The 14,543-nt window shown below is 50.2% G+C and overlaps 1 protein-coding gene across 2 annotated transcripts in view; it reads left to right on the forward strand.

Annotated features, from left to right (window-relative positions):
* CHAF1A (chromatin assembly factor 1 subunit A) overlaps positions 1 to 14,543 on the forward strand; it is a 566,913-nt gene that overhangs the window by 299,349 nt on the left and 253,021 nt on the right. The window lies entirely within an intron of this gene.

A 14,543-nucleotide genomic window follows, 5' to 3' on the forward strand; every position in this document is an offset into this window, starting at 1 on the left:
ACTGCTCTATATCCGGCAGATTCACTCCCCCGTTCTGTATTGTTTGGGATAGTTTTTAAAAAAAATTATCCAGGGTCGTTTATTAGCCCAAATAAGTTTCGAGATCGAGGAGTTGAGGAGAGAGACATCAGACTTTGAAAGCATGATGGGTATCATCTGCAGCACGTAGAGCAGCCTAGGGAAACTAACCATCTTTACGAGATTGCAACGTCCTAACAGATTGAGGGGTACAGTTTGCCAGTGTCAGTTCTGTCTGGATTTTACTGAGAATGGGATGGACATTGTCAGAGTATAAACGAATAGGGTCAGAAGGAAGAAGGACTCCAAGATAAGTGATGTGGGTGGGGGCCCAGCGGAATGGGAAGGGAGGATCCCAGCCTACGGTGATCTGTGGAAATATGGCTAGCGCTTCCGATTTGTCAAAGTTAACTGAGAAACCAGCGAAAGAGGAAAAGCGGTCAATGGCGTCTTGCAACGCCAGAACCGATTGTCGTGGGTTGGAGGTGAGCAGAAGGATGTCGTCTGCAAACGCCATGAGCTTAATCTCCCTGTTGCCAATTTTAGTGCCTCGAAAAGTGGGTAAATTGAGAATATATCGTATGAAAGGTTCTAGAGCAATGTTAAAAAGAAGGGGAGAAAGAGGGCATCCCTGTCTAGTCCCTCTTTCAAGGAGAAAAGGAGGGGAGGGAATATTAACCATCACCTGCGCAGATGGGCTGGTATAAAGAGAGTCAACCAGGCCCCGGAAAGTCTCGACAAATTGGTAAAGTAAAACTCTAGCAAGGTGAGGCCAGGCGATCTTATTGAAAGCCTTTTCCGCGTCAAGGTTGATTAGGATGTTATCCGTAATATTATTAGTACGGGAGTAGGTGATGGCCGCCTGATGCCTTACACTGATTGTCTATGTTTGAGGAAGCCCATCTGCGCAGGCGATATAATACGGGAAAGGCACAGTTGTAGTCTATTGGCCATCAGTTTTGTGAGAATTTTAAAGTCCTGATTAAGGAGGGAAATCAGCCTGTAGGACCCAGGCAAGGAAGGATCCTTACCCGGTATCTGTATAACAATGATTGTAGCCTCATTAAATCTAATGGGGGTTTGTTTGGAAGTGAGAATGCGATTATAGATAGACGTGAGGGTAGGGGCGATCTCGTCCCGTAGCATCTTGTAAAATTCCGCACCATAACCGTCAGGGCCGGGGCTTTTGTTGTTCGGTAGGGCTTTGATAACTTCAACAACCTCCTCAACTGTGACCGGATTTTCTAGGGAGTGCCTCTCCTCTTGAGTTAAGATAGGGTGGGCAGCTTCCTCCAGGAAAGAGTGGTTAGCAGCCGGGTTATCGGGGCCCTTGGCATACAAGGATTGATAAAAATTCCTAAACTCAGTGCAGATAAGATCAGGGTCGGTGCTCAGCGTACCAGAGCTAGTGATCGTATTAATCCAGGTATGGGATTTGGGGCCTTTAATTAGATTCGCCAACAATTTGCCTGACTTGTTGCCCCACCTGTGGAGCCTATTCCGCTGATAATTGTAGGAGAGTTGGGCCCGTTCCGTGAGGAACGTATCATATATAAGCTTGGCTGAGAGATAGGCCTCCCTATGAGCAGGGGTGTCATGTTGGGTGTAACTACGGTATGCAAAGGTGAGAGTGGAGCTTAAAGTGTGTAATTGGGAGGAAATTTTTTTACGTTTGGCATAGGTGTAGGACATAATGTGCCCTCTAAGGACGGCTTTAGCTGTCCCCCAAAAGATTAACGAGTCTGAGTGTTGGTCATTGTTATCTAAAGTATAATTAAGCCAGGACTGTTTGAGATGGAGTAAAAAGTCAGTGGAGTGACGTAGGTATGCAGGAAACCGCCATCTCGGGGTAGTTCGAGGAGACCAGCTCAATTGAATATGAAGAGATATAGGGGCATGGTCAGAGATGTATAGGTAACTTTGGGTAGTAGGTTGGTGCTAGTAAAAATATAGTCAATCCTAGAGTGAGAAGAATGGGGATGAGAATAAAAAGAATAGTCTTTTTGGGTGGGGTGGAGTATTCTCCAGGGGTCTAGGAGGTTTAGTTGGGTACAGAAAGAAGAAAGCAGGTGAGTGAAAGGTGTGGAGGCAGTTGCACTTACCCTGGATCGGTCCATGGATGGGTCGACGACCAAATTGAAGTCCCCACCAACTATCAAATTCTGACCTCCCCAGGTGATAATGGTCGATAAAAGATCTGCAAAAAAAGAATCAGGTGAGGTATTGGGCGCATAAAGGTTGAGGAGGGTATAAACAGTGTTTTGAATACATATGTCTACTAGTAAAAATCTACCCTCAGGGTCATGCTGTTTTCTAATAACTGAATGTTGTAAGTTGGCATGAAGTAGGATCGCCACTCCTCTAGATTTAGAATGAGAAGGTGACGATATACAATTCCCTATCCATGGGGCACAGAGGGTGTGTCTAGGATCAGCCAACCAGTGCGTCTCTTGCAAAAATGTAATCTGAGGAGACATGCGTTTCAGGTGAGAGAGCACTTTTTTCCGTTTGACCGGGTGGTTGAGGCCTTCTACGTCCCAGGATACAAAGCGGAGCAATGTAGCAGCTGGATCTACATCTACAGGGGGTTGCGAATGGGAGTCTGAAGACATACTATCCCACTCCCATTGGGAAAAATATCATAAAAGAGACGGAAAAGGTAAAATAGGGTCCCACCCCGACCCAGCGAGCGGGGGGGGGGAGTTCCCTAGTGGGGGGGGAGGGATCCCGGCCTAGGCAGACAGTTAACAAAACATAAAAACAATAACAGAGGTAATTTCAAACTGTAGAAACATAAACAACAAGAGGCAGGCATGGGTGTGGAGTAGTCACACTCTATACAGTCTGCATGTGAGACCCGAGTAAAGGTTCGGACAGCGTCTAGCCACCAGGGGCGAAATGCAGCTTAGCCTCGTCTGGATTTTCAAAGAATCTCTGCCGACCATCTTCAAAGACTTTGAGACGTGCTGGATACAGCAGAGAGAACTTAACCTTCGTGTCAAAGAGATGTTTACAGACGGGGGCAAAGTTCTTGCGCTTCGCTGCCACTGAAGCTGAGAAGTCCTGAAAAATGAGAAGGCGCTCTCCGTTGATCGACAAACTAGCAGCCTTGCGGTAGTGGTCTAGAAGTCTCGCTTTGTCCGCATAATTCAAGACTCTCATAATGACCAGGCGTGGGCGGCCTGATGGACTTTTTCATTCCGGTCCCAGCCTGTGGGCTCTTTCGATGACGAGAGGGGAACCTTTAAGATTCATGGACAGCTGCTCCGGGATGGCCAACGAGAGGAGATCTAAGAGTCCCTGACCTTTTTATGGATTCCGGGATGCCGATGACCCGCAAGTTGGACAGTCTGCTGCGATTTTCCAGGTCATCGAGTTTCTCTGAGAGGTCTACGACTTCCAATTGTTTGGTACGTAAGGAGCGTTGGGCTTCACTCAGGTCATCTTCTAGAGCAGATATCCTTAGTTCTGCTTCATCAAGGCGGGTGGAATGTTGAGTAAGCAAAGTCGATGATGACTCAATAGCCTCTTTAATGCCCGCTAATTTCTCATCGAGAAGGGGTCCCAGTACCACCAGCAGGTCTTTGTGCTTCATTTTAGGTTGTTTAACAGGCGGTCTAGATTTTGCGAGAGCTTCGGGAGAGTAAACGCGTAGTCGAGTGTTCAGAGTCCGATGAGTCGCCACCGGGGGTATCTTCTCGAGCTTGCTGGACAGTCCCTGCGGACATCACGGGCAGAGGTATCAGGAACTTTTCCATGCAGGGTCGCCCAGGAGGAGAGGCGGAGGCCAGAGACGCTGAAGGTTCAGATAGTAAAGGATGTAGCGGGTCTCACATGCTGGGTGGTCATCTACAGCCGGGCCTCATCTGAGTCGTAGCAGACGCCCAATAGAAAAGGCACAAAATAAAATAAAACAATATAAAGAAAAAAAATTAAAATAAAGTGGATGGAGATGTCCCCTGCCAGGGGTCAGGTAGGCCTTCAGAAGTAGATGTGAGGCCAAAGAGGGATCATCAGAAAGAATGCGGATCCGGGCCGCCGCGGGGAAGGCGTAGAGTGGGCCACCGTCGCAGCCAGCGGGTCGTCCCCAGTCAGGGTGGCAGCTAAGACTGCGTCTCCGGTGGCGCCACTCGGGCCGCTGTACACGGGTGGCGGGAGGTGTCCGCCAGGTCCCAGGGTAGGCAGGTTGGTCAAATAACCCTGACCTTGACCCTCATCATAGGCCGGGCCAAAGCGTGAGGAGGTCCGCAGGCTGTCTGCAATAATAGTTCCCCAGCAAGGAAGGCCTCAGAAGGAGCCAGGAGCAGCACCAAGATCACGGCTCCCCCCCACGGCAATGCGGGATCCGGGTCCAGGAACGGACAAGCCAGGGGAGGTCCCTATGGTAACGGGGACCGCAGGGTCCGGAGCCACCGTCCGGGCAATCCGCCACAGCGAGTAGCGGGAGGGAGACGCGGCAGCCGCCGTCAGTCTCCTCCGCAGCGTAGCGGTCCGGCGTCAGCGGCTCCGTCTCAGCCGCAGAGTGTGATCTCAGCGACCAGCCACGGGACGATGCAGTTAGTCTCGTGGAGCCGCCAGGGAGCACAGCAGGGGGGCAAATGACGGCTGAAGGGCCTAGCGGTCGGCGGGCCGGCACCAAAATCGAGACCCGGCTTCAACGTGGTGACCAGGCTGCAATCCGCGGGAGCGGATTGTTCGGTGAAGGTCTCTCGGACCTGGTCTCCACAGCTACGGCTGGAAAGTCAAATTTTTTGCCTTATGTTCCCTCACAGCCTAAGAGAGCACCGCATTATCAAATGCAGTCCTTTCGTTCACAAAGAAACAAAGTCCGAGGTGCGTCCTTTCTTGCCAGAGGGAGGGGCAGAGGAAAGAAGCTGCACAATACAGCTAGTTCCCAGGAACAGAAGTCCTCCCCGGCCTCTGCAAAATCCACCGCATGACGCTGGGGCTACACTGGCGGAGTCGGGGCCAGTGCGGGGCGCGTCTTCGGAATTTCAGCCACATGTGGGTTCACTCCTAGGTGGATCCCTGGGCAATAGTGTCTCAGGGTTACAAGCTGGAATTCGAAGAGGTGCCTCCTCGCCGTTTTTTCAAATCGGCCCTACAGTCTTCCCCCCTAGAGAGGGAGATAGTGTTAAATGCAATACAAAAATTGTATCTTCAGCAGGTGGTGGTCGAGGTTCCCCTCCTTCAACAGGGAAGGGGTTATTATTCGACCATGTTTGTGGTTCCAAAACCGGACGGTTCGGTCAGACCCATATTGAATTTAAAATCTCTGAACCTATACTTGAAGAGGTTCAAGTTCAAGATGGATTCGCTAAGAGCGGTCATCGCCAGCCTGGAAGGGGGATTTTATGGTGTCACTGGACATAAAGGATGCGTACCTTCATGTCCCCATTTATCCACCTCATCAGGCGTACCTAAGATTTGCGGTACAGGACTTTCATTACCAATTTCAGACGTTGTCGTTTGGTCACTCAATGGCTCCGAGGATTTTCACCAAGGTAATGGCGGAAATGATGGTGCTCCTGCGCAAGCAGGGTGTCACAATTATCCCGTACTTGGACGATCTCCTCATAAAAGCGAGATCAAGAGAGCAGTTGCTGAACAGCGTATCTCCTTCACTGAAAGTGTTACAACAACACGGCTGGATTCTCAATATCCCAAAGTCGCAGTTGGTTCCTACGACTCGTCTGCCTTTCTTGGGCATGATTCTGAACACGACCCAGAAAAGGGTTTATCTTCCGATAGAAAAAGCCCAGGAACTTATGACTCTGGTCAGGAACCTTTTGAAATCAAGACAGGTGTACGTGCATCATTGCACTCGAGTCCTGGGAAAGATGGTGGCCTCATACGAGGCCATTCCCTTTGGCAGGTTCCATGCGAGTACTTTCCAATGGGATCTGTTGGACAAGTGGTCCGGATCACATCTACAGATGCATCGGTTGATAACCCTGTCCCCCAGGGCCAGGGTGGTGCTCCTGTGGTGGCTGCAGAGTGCTCACCTTCTCGAGGGCCGCAGATTCGGCATTCAGGATTGGATCCTGGTGACCACGGATGCAAGCGTCCGAGGTTGGGGAGCAGTCACACAGGTAAGAAATTTCCAGGGTCTTTGGTCAAGTCAGGAGCCATATACAACGCCCTACGTCAAGCGGAGGCCTTACTTCGCGACCAACCAGTTCTGATCCAGTCAGACAACATCACCGCAGTGGCTCATGTAAGCAGCCAAGGCGGCACAAGGAGCAGAGCGGCAATGGCGGATGCTACCAGGATTCTTCGCTGGGCGGAGAATCATGTAAGCGCACTGTCAGCAGTGTTCATTCCGGGAGTGGACAACTGGGAAGCAGACTTCCTCAGCAGACACGACCTACACCCGGGAGAGTGGGGGACTTCATCCAGAAGTCTTCGCACAGATTGTGAGTTGGTGGGAACTGCCACAGATAGACATGATGGCGTCCCGCCTCAACAAAAAGCTACAGAGGTATTGCGCCAGGTCCAGGGACCCTCAGGCAGTAGCGGTAGACGCCCTCGTGACACCGTGGGTGTTCTGGTCCATCTATGTATTTCCTCCTCTTCCTCTCATACCCAAGGTGTTGAGAATAGTAAGAAGAAAAGGAGTGTTCCAGATTGGCCACGACGGACCTGGTATCCAGATCTGTAGGAAATGCTCACGGAAGATCCGTGGCCTCTTACTCTAAGGCAGGACCTGTTGCAACAGGGACCCTCTCTGTTCCAAGACTTACCGCGGCTGCGTTTGACGGCATGGCGGTTGAACGCCGGATCCTAGCGGAAAAAGGTATTCCGGTTGAGGTTATCCCTACGCTGATAAAGGCTAGGAAGGAAGTAACAGCAAAACATTATCACCGTATATGGCGAAGATATGTTTCTTGGTGTGAGGCCAGGAATGCTCCTACGGAAGAATTCCATCTGGGCCGTTTCCTTCACTTCCTACAAACTGGAGTGGATTTGGGCCTTAAATTAGGCTCCATTAAGGTCCAGATTTCGGCCCTATCCATTTTCTTTCAAAAAGAATTGGCTTCTCTCCCAGAAGTTCAGACTTTTGTTAAGGGAATACTGCATATTCAGCCTCCGGTGGCGCTTTGGGACCTTAATTTGGTCTTGGACTTCCTAAAGTCACACTGGTTTGAACCACTGAAAACGGTGGAGTTAAAATATCTCACTTGGAAGGTGGTCATGTTATTAGCCCTGGCTTCGGCTAGGCGAGTGTCGGAATTAGCGGCTTTATCACATAAATGCCCCTATCTTGTTTTCCATATGGATAGAGCGGAATTGCGGGCACGTCCTCAGTTCCTGCCAAAAGTGGTTTTATCCTTTCATATGAACCAACCTATTGTGGTGCCTGTGGCTACACGGGACTTAGAGGATTCAGAGTCCCTTGATGTGGTTAGGGCTTCGAAAATTTATGTAGCCAGGACGGCTAGAGTCCGAAAAATAGAAGCACTGTTTGTTCTGTATGCAGCCAACAAGCTTGGCGGCCCTGCTTCAAAGCAGACTCTTGCTCGCTGGATCTGTATCACGATTCAGCAGGCGCATCCTACGGCAGGATTGCCGTTACCTAAATCGATCAAGGCCCATTCCACTAGGAAAGTGGGCTCTTCTTGGGCGGCTGCCCGAGGGGTCTCGGCACTACAGCTGTGTCGAGCTGCTACTTGGTCGGGTACAAACACCTTTGCAAAATTCTATAAGTTTGATACCCTGGCTGAGGAGGACCTCTTGTTTGCTCAATCGGTGCTGCAGAGTCATCCGCACTCTCCCGCCCATTTGGGAGCTTTGGTATAATCCCCATGGTCCTTACGGAGTCCCCAGCATCCTCTAGGACGTTGGAGAAAATAAGATTTTACTTACCGGTGAATCTATTTCTCGTAGTCCGTAGAGGATGCTGGGCGCCCGTCCCAAGTGCGGACTTCTTCTGCAATACTTGTATATAGTTATTGCTTCAATAAGGGTTACGTTATTGTTGCATCGGGCGTGAACTGATGCTATGTTATTGTCATACTGTTTACTGAATTGTTATCACAAGTTATACGGTGTGGCTGGTATGAATCTTGCCCTTGGATTAACAAAAATCCTTTCCTCGTACTGTCCATCTCCTCTGGGCACAGTTCTCTAACTGAGGTCTGGAGGAGGGGCAGAGAGGGAGGAGCCAGTGCACACCAGGAACTAAATTCTTTCTTAAAGTGCCCATGTCTCCTGCGGAGCCCGTCTCACCCCATGGTCCTTACGGAGTCCCCAGCATCCTCTACGGACTACGAGAAATAGATTTACCGGTAAGTAAAATCTTATTTTTATTTCAAAGGGAATTGGCCTCGCTTCCGGAAGTACAGACTTTTGTGAAGGGTGTACTGCACATCCAACCTCCCTTTGTGCCCCCAGTGGCACCGTGGGACCTTAACGTGGTGTTACAGTTCCTTACGTCACATTGGTTTGAACCTTTACAAAAGGTTGAGTTGAAATTTCTCACTTGGGAAGTAGTCATGCTATTGGCCTTGGCGTCCGCAAGGCGGGTGTCCGAATTGGCGGCTTTGTCTCACAAAAGCCCCTATCTAGTTTTCCATGTGGATAGATCGCAAATGAGAACTCGTCAACAATTTCTGCCTAAGGTGGTTTCGTCGTCTCATATGAACCAACCTATTGTGGTGCCGGTGGCTACTGAAGCCTCGGCGGATTCCAAGTCTCTTGATGTGGTCAGAGCTTTGAAAATTTATGTAGCCAGAACAGCTCGTGTTAGGAAAACAGAGGCGCTGTTTGTCCTGTATGCGGCCAACAAGGTTGGCGCTCCTGCTTCTAAGCAGACTATTGCACGCTGGATCTGTAATACGATTCAGCAGGCTCATTCTACGGCTGGATTGCCGTTACCGAAATCGGTGAAAGCCCATTCCACTAGGAAGGTGGGCTCATCTTGGGCGACTGCCCAGGGCGTCTCGGCATTACAGCTTTGCCGAGCAGCTACTTGGTCGGGTTCAAACACTTTTGCAAAATTCTACAAGTTTGATACCCTGGCTGATGAGGACCTCATGTTTGCTCAATCGGTGCTGCAGAGTCATCCGCACTCTACCGCTCGGTCTGGAGCTTTGGTGTAAACCCCATGGTCCTTTTGGAGTCCCCAGCATCCTCTAGGACGGAGGAGAAAATAGGATTTTAAACCTACCGGTAAATCCTTTTCTCTTAGTCCGTGGATGATGCTGGGCGCCCGTCCCAGTGCGGACTCTATCTGCAGTAATTGTATATAGTTATTGCTTATGTTGCACAAAGGTTATGTTTTGCTAAAGGTCAGCCTGTTGCTGGTCTCTTTGGTTCACGCTGTTAACTGGTTTTAGTTGTATACCATGTTGTACGGTGTGTTGTGGTGTGAGCTGGTATGTATCTCACCCTTAGTTTAACAAAATCCTTTTCCTCGAAATGTCCGTCTCCTCTGGGCACAGTTCCTATAACTGAGGTCTGGAGGAGGGGCATAGAGGGAGGAGCCAGTTCACGCCCATTAAAGTCTTAAAGTGCCCATGTCTCCTGCAGATCCCGTCTATAGCCCATGGTCCTTTTGGAGTCCCCAGCATCCTCTACGGAGTAAGAGAAGGATTTACCGGTAGGTATTAAAATCCTATTTTCTCTACCGTCCTAGTGGATGCTGGGAACTCCGTAAGGACCATGGGGAATAGCGGGCTCCGAAGGAGGCTGGGCACTCTAGAAAGATTTAGGACTACCTGGTGTGCACTGGCTCCTCCCACTATGACCCTCCTCCAAGCCTCAGTTAGAATTCGTGCCCGGCCGAGGTTGGATGCACACTAGGGGCTCTCCTGAGCCCTTAGAAAGAAAGTATAGTTTAGGTTTTTTATTTTCAGTGAGACCTTCTGGCAACAGGCTCACTGCAGCGAGGGACTAAGGGGAGAAGAAGCGAACTCGCCTGCTTGCAGCCGGATTGGGCTTCTTAGGCTACTGGACACCATTAGCTCCAGAGGGATCGACCGCAGGCCCAGTCCTTGGTGTTCGGTCCCGGAGCCGCGCCGCCGTCCCCCTTACAGAGCCAGAAGCAAGAAGAGGTCCGGAAAAACGGCGGCAGAAGACATCAATCTTCACCAAGGTAGCGCACAGCACTGCAGCTGTGCGCCATTGCTCCTCATGCACACTTCACACTCCGGTCACTGAGGGTGCAGGGCGCTGGGGGGGGGGGGGGGGCGCCCTGAGTTGCAATAAAAACACCTTGGCTGGCAAAAATACATCACATATAACCCCCAGGGCTATATGGATGTATATTAACCCCTGCCAGATTCCATAAAAATGCGGGAGAAAAGGCAGCGAAAAAGGGGCGGAGCCTATCTCCTCAGCACACTGGCGCCATTTTTCCCTCACAGCTCCGTTGGAGGGAAGCTCCCTGGCTCTCCCCTGCAGTCTACACTACAGAACAGGGTTAAAACAGAGAGGAGGGGCACTAAATTTAGGCGCAGTATAAATTATATAAAAGCAGCTATAGGGGACATAACTCAGTTAGTCCCTGCATTATATAGCGCTCTGGTGTGTGCTGGCATACTCTCACTCTGTCCCCCCAAAGGGCTTTTGTGGGTCCTGTCCTCATTGGAGCATTCCTTGTGTGTGTGCGGTGTCGGTACGGCTGTGTCGACAGGTTTGATGAGGAGACTTATGTGGAGGCGGAGCAGATGCCGATAAATGAGATGTCGCCCCTGTGGGCCGACACCAGAGTGGATGGATAGGTGGAAGGTATTAACCGACAGTGTCAACTCCTTACCTAAAAGGCTGGATGACGTAACCGCTATGGGACAGCCGGCTTCTCAGCCCGCGCCTGCCCAGACGTCTCAAAGGCCATCAACACTCCCTCAGATGGCAGACACAGATGTCGACACGGAGTCTGACTCCAGTGTCGACGAGGTTGAGACATATACACAATCCACTAGGAACATCCGTTACATGATCCCGGCAATATAAAATGTGTTACACATTTCTGACATTAACCCAAGTACCACTAAAAACAAAGGGTTTTATGTGTGGGCAGAAAAAGCAGGCAGTGTTTTGTTCCCCCATCAAATGAGTGAATGAAGTGTGAAAAAGCGCGGGTTTCCCCGATAAGAAACTGGTAATTTCTAACAAGTTACTGATGGCGTACCCTTTCCCGCCAGAGGATAAGTTACGCTGGGAGATATCCCCTAGGGTGGATAAGGCGCTCACACGTTTGTCAAGGTGGCACTGCCGTCTTAGGATACGGCCACTTTGAAGGTACCTGCTAATAAATAGCAGGAGGCTATCCTGAAGTCTGTAATTACACACTCAGGTACTAGACTGAGACCTGCAGACTGCTGCAGCGTGGTCTGTACCCCTTTCAAACAGGGATACTATTTTGCGAACATAAGACGTCGTCTTATATATGAGGGATGCACAGAGGAATATTTTGCCGGCTGGCATCCTGAATTATTGCAATGTCCATTCTGTCAGGAGGGGGTATTGGAGACCCGACACTGGACAGGTGATGCTGACTTTAAAAGGCACATAGAGCCTTATAAGGGTGAGGAATTGGTTGGGGATGGTCTCTGGGACCTCGTATCCACAGCAACAGCTGGGATGAAAATATTTTACCTCAGGTTTCCTCACAGCCTTAGAAACGCACTGTATTATCAGGTACAGTCCTTTCGGCTTCAAAAAAGCAGGTGGGATAAACGAGGAAAAAAGCTGCGCCAGCAGCCAGTCCCCAGAATCAAAATTCTTTCCCTGCTTCCTCTGAGTCCACCGCATGACGTGGGGGCTCCACAGGCGTAGCCAGGTACGGTGGGGGGCCGTTTCAAAAATTTCAGCGATCAGTGGGCTCGCTCACAGGTGGATCCCTGGATCCTTCAAGTAGTATCTCAGGGGTACAAGCTGGAAGTCGAGGCGTCTCCCCCCCGCCGTTTACTCAAATCTGCCTTGCCGACAACTCCCTCAGGCAGGGAGGCTGTGCTAGAGGCAATTCACAAGCTGTATTCCCAGCAGGTGATAGTCAAGGTGCCCCTACTTCAACAAGGATGGGGTTACTATTCCACACTGTTTGTGGTACCGAAACCAGCCGGTTCGGTGAGACCCATTTTAAAATGGAAATCCTTGAACACTTACATAACAAAGTTCAAGATGGAATCGCTCAGGGCGGTTATTGCAAGCCTGGACGAGGGGGATTACATGGTATCCCTGGACATCAAGGATGCTTACCTGCATGTCCCTATTTACCTTCCTCACCAGGAGTACCTCAGATTGTGGTACAGGATTGCCATTACCAATTCCAGACACTACCGTTTGGACTGTCCACGGCACCGAGTGTGTTTACCAAGGTAATGGCAGAAATGATGATACTCCTTCAAAAAAAAAAGGGAGTTTTTATTTATCCCATACTTGGACGATCTCCTTATAAAGGCAAGGTCCAGGGAGCAGTTACTGGTCGGAGTAGCACTATCTCAGGAGGTGCTACAACAGCATGGCTGGATTCTGAACATTCCAAAGTCACAGCTGGTTCCTTCCACTCGCTTACTGTTCCTGGGGATGATTTTGGACACAGAACAGAAAAAAGTGTTTCTCCCGCAGGAGAAAGCCAAGGAGCTGTCATCTCTAGTCAGAGACCTCCTAAAACCAAAAGGGTATCGGTGCATCGTTGCACACGAGTCCTGAGAAAAATGGTGGCTTCATACGAAGCAATTCCATTCGGCAGGTTCCATGCGAGGACCTTCCAGTGAGACCTCTTAGATAAGTGGTCGGGATCGCATCTTCAAATGCATCAAATGATAACCCTGTCTCCAAGGACCAGGGTGTCTCTACTGTGGTGGATGCAGGGTGCTCATCTTCTAGAGGGCCGCAGTTTCGGCATACAGGACTGGGTCCTGGTTACCACGGATGCCAGCCTTCAAGGCTGGGGAGCAGTCACACAGGGAAGAAACTACCAGGGCCTATGGTCAAGTCAGGAGACTTCCCTACATATAAATTCTGGAACTGAGGGCCATTTACAATGCCCTAAGTCAGGCAAGATCCCTGCTTCAAAACCAGCCGGTACTGATACAGTCAGACAACATCACGGCAGTTGCCCATGTGACCCGACAGGGCGGCACAAGAAGCAGGATGGCAATGGCAGAAGCCACAAGGATTTTCCGATGGGCGGAAAATCACGTACTAGCACTGTCAGCAGTGTTCATTCCGGGAGTGGACAACTGGGAAGCAGACTTCCTCAGCAGACACGACCTACACCCGGGAGAGTGGAGACTTCATCCAGAAGTCTTCCTGCTGTTGGTAAACCGTTGGGAAAGGCCACAGGTGGACATGATGGCGTCCCGCCTCAACAAAAAGCTAGAGAGATATTGCGCCAGGTCAAGGGACCCTCAGGCGATAGCTGTGGACGCTCTAGTGACACCGTGGGTGTACCAGTCGGTTTATGTGTTCCCTACTCTGCCTCTCATACCAAAGGTACTGAGAATAATAAGATGGCGAGGAGTAAGAACGATACTCGTGGTTCCGGATGGGCCAAGAAGGGCTTGGTACCCGGAACTTCAGGAAATGATATCAGAGGACCCATGGCCTCTGCCGCTCAGACAGGACCTGCTTCAGCAGGGGCCCTGTCTGTTCCAAGACTTACCGCGGCTGCGTTTGACGGCATGGCGATTGAGCGCCGGATCCTGAAGGAAAAGGGTATTCCGGAAGAAGTCATTCCTGCGCTTATTAAAGCCAAGAAAGATGTTACGGCAAAGCATTATCTCCGCATGTGGCGGAAATATGTTGCATGATGCGAGGCCAAAAAGGCCCCAACAGAGGAATTTCCACTAGGTCGATTTCTACATTTCCTGCAAGCAGGAGTGAATATGGGCCTAAGTCTAGGCTCCATTAAAGTACAGATCTCGGCTCTGTCGATTTTCTTTCAAAAAGAATTAGCTTCAGTACCTGAAGTTCAGGCATTGTGAAAGGAGTGCTGCATATTCAGCCCCCGTTTGTGCCCCCTGTGGCACCTTGGGATCTCAACGTGGTGTTGAGTTTTCTTAAAATCACATTGGTTTGAGCCACTAAAAACTGTGGATCTAAAATATCTCACGTGGAAAGTGGTCATGTTATTGGCCTTGGCTTCAGCCAGGCGAGTGTCAGAATTGGCGGCTTTATCATGTAAAAGCCCTTATCTGATTTTCCATATGGATAGGGCAGAATTGAGGACTCGTCCCCAATTTCTTCCTAAGGTGGTGTCAGCGTTTCACCTGAACCAGCCTATTGTGGTGCCGGCGGCTACTAGTGAATTGGAGGACTCCAAGTTGCTAGACGTTGTCAGGGCCCTGAAAATATGTTTCCAGGACGGCTGGAGTCAGAAACTCTGACTCGCTGTTTATCCTGTATGCACCCAACAAGCTGGGTGCTCCTGCTTCTAAGCAGTCTATTGCTCGCTGGATTTGTAGTACAATTCAGCTTGCACATTCTGTGGCAGGCATACCACAGCCAAAATCTGTAAATGCCCATTCCACAAGGAAGGTGGGCTCATCTTGGGCGGCTGCCCGAGGGGTCTCGGC

Source organism: Pseudophryne corroboree, chromosome 1 (genome assembly GCF_028390025.1).
Source record: "Pseudophryne corroboree isolate aPseCor3 chromosome 1, aPseCor3.hap2, whole genome shotgun sequence".
Taxonomy (NCBI): domain Eukaryota; kingdom Metazoa; phylum Chordata; class Amphibia; order Anura; family Myobatrachidae; genus Pseudophryne; species Pseudophryne corroboree.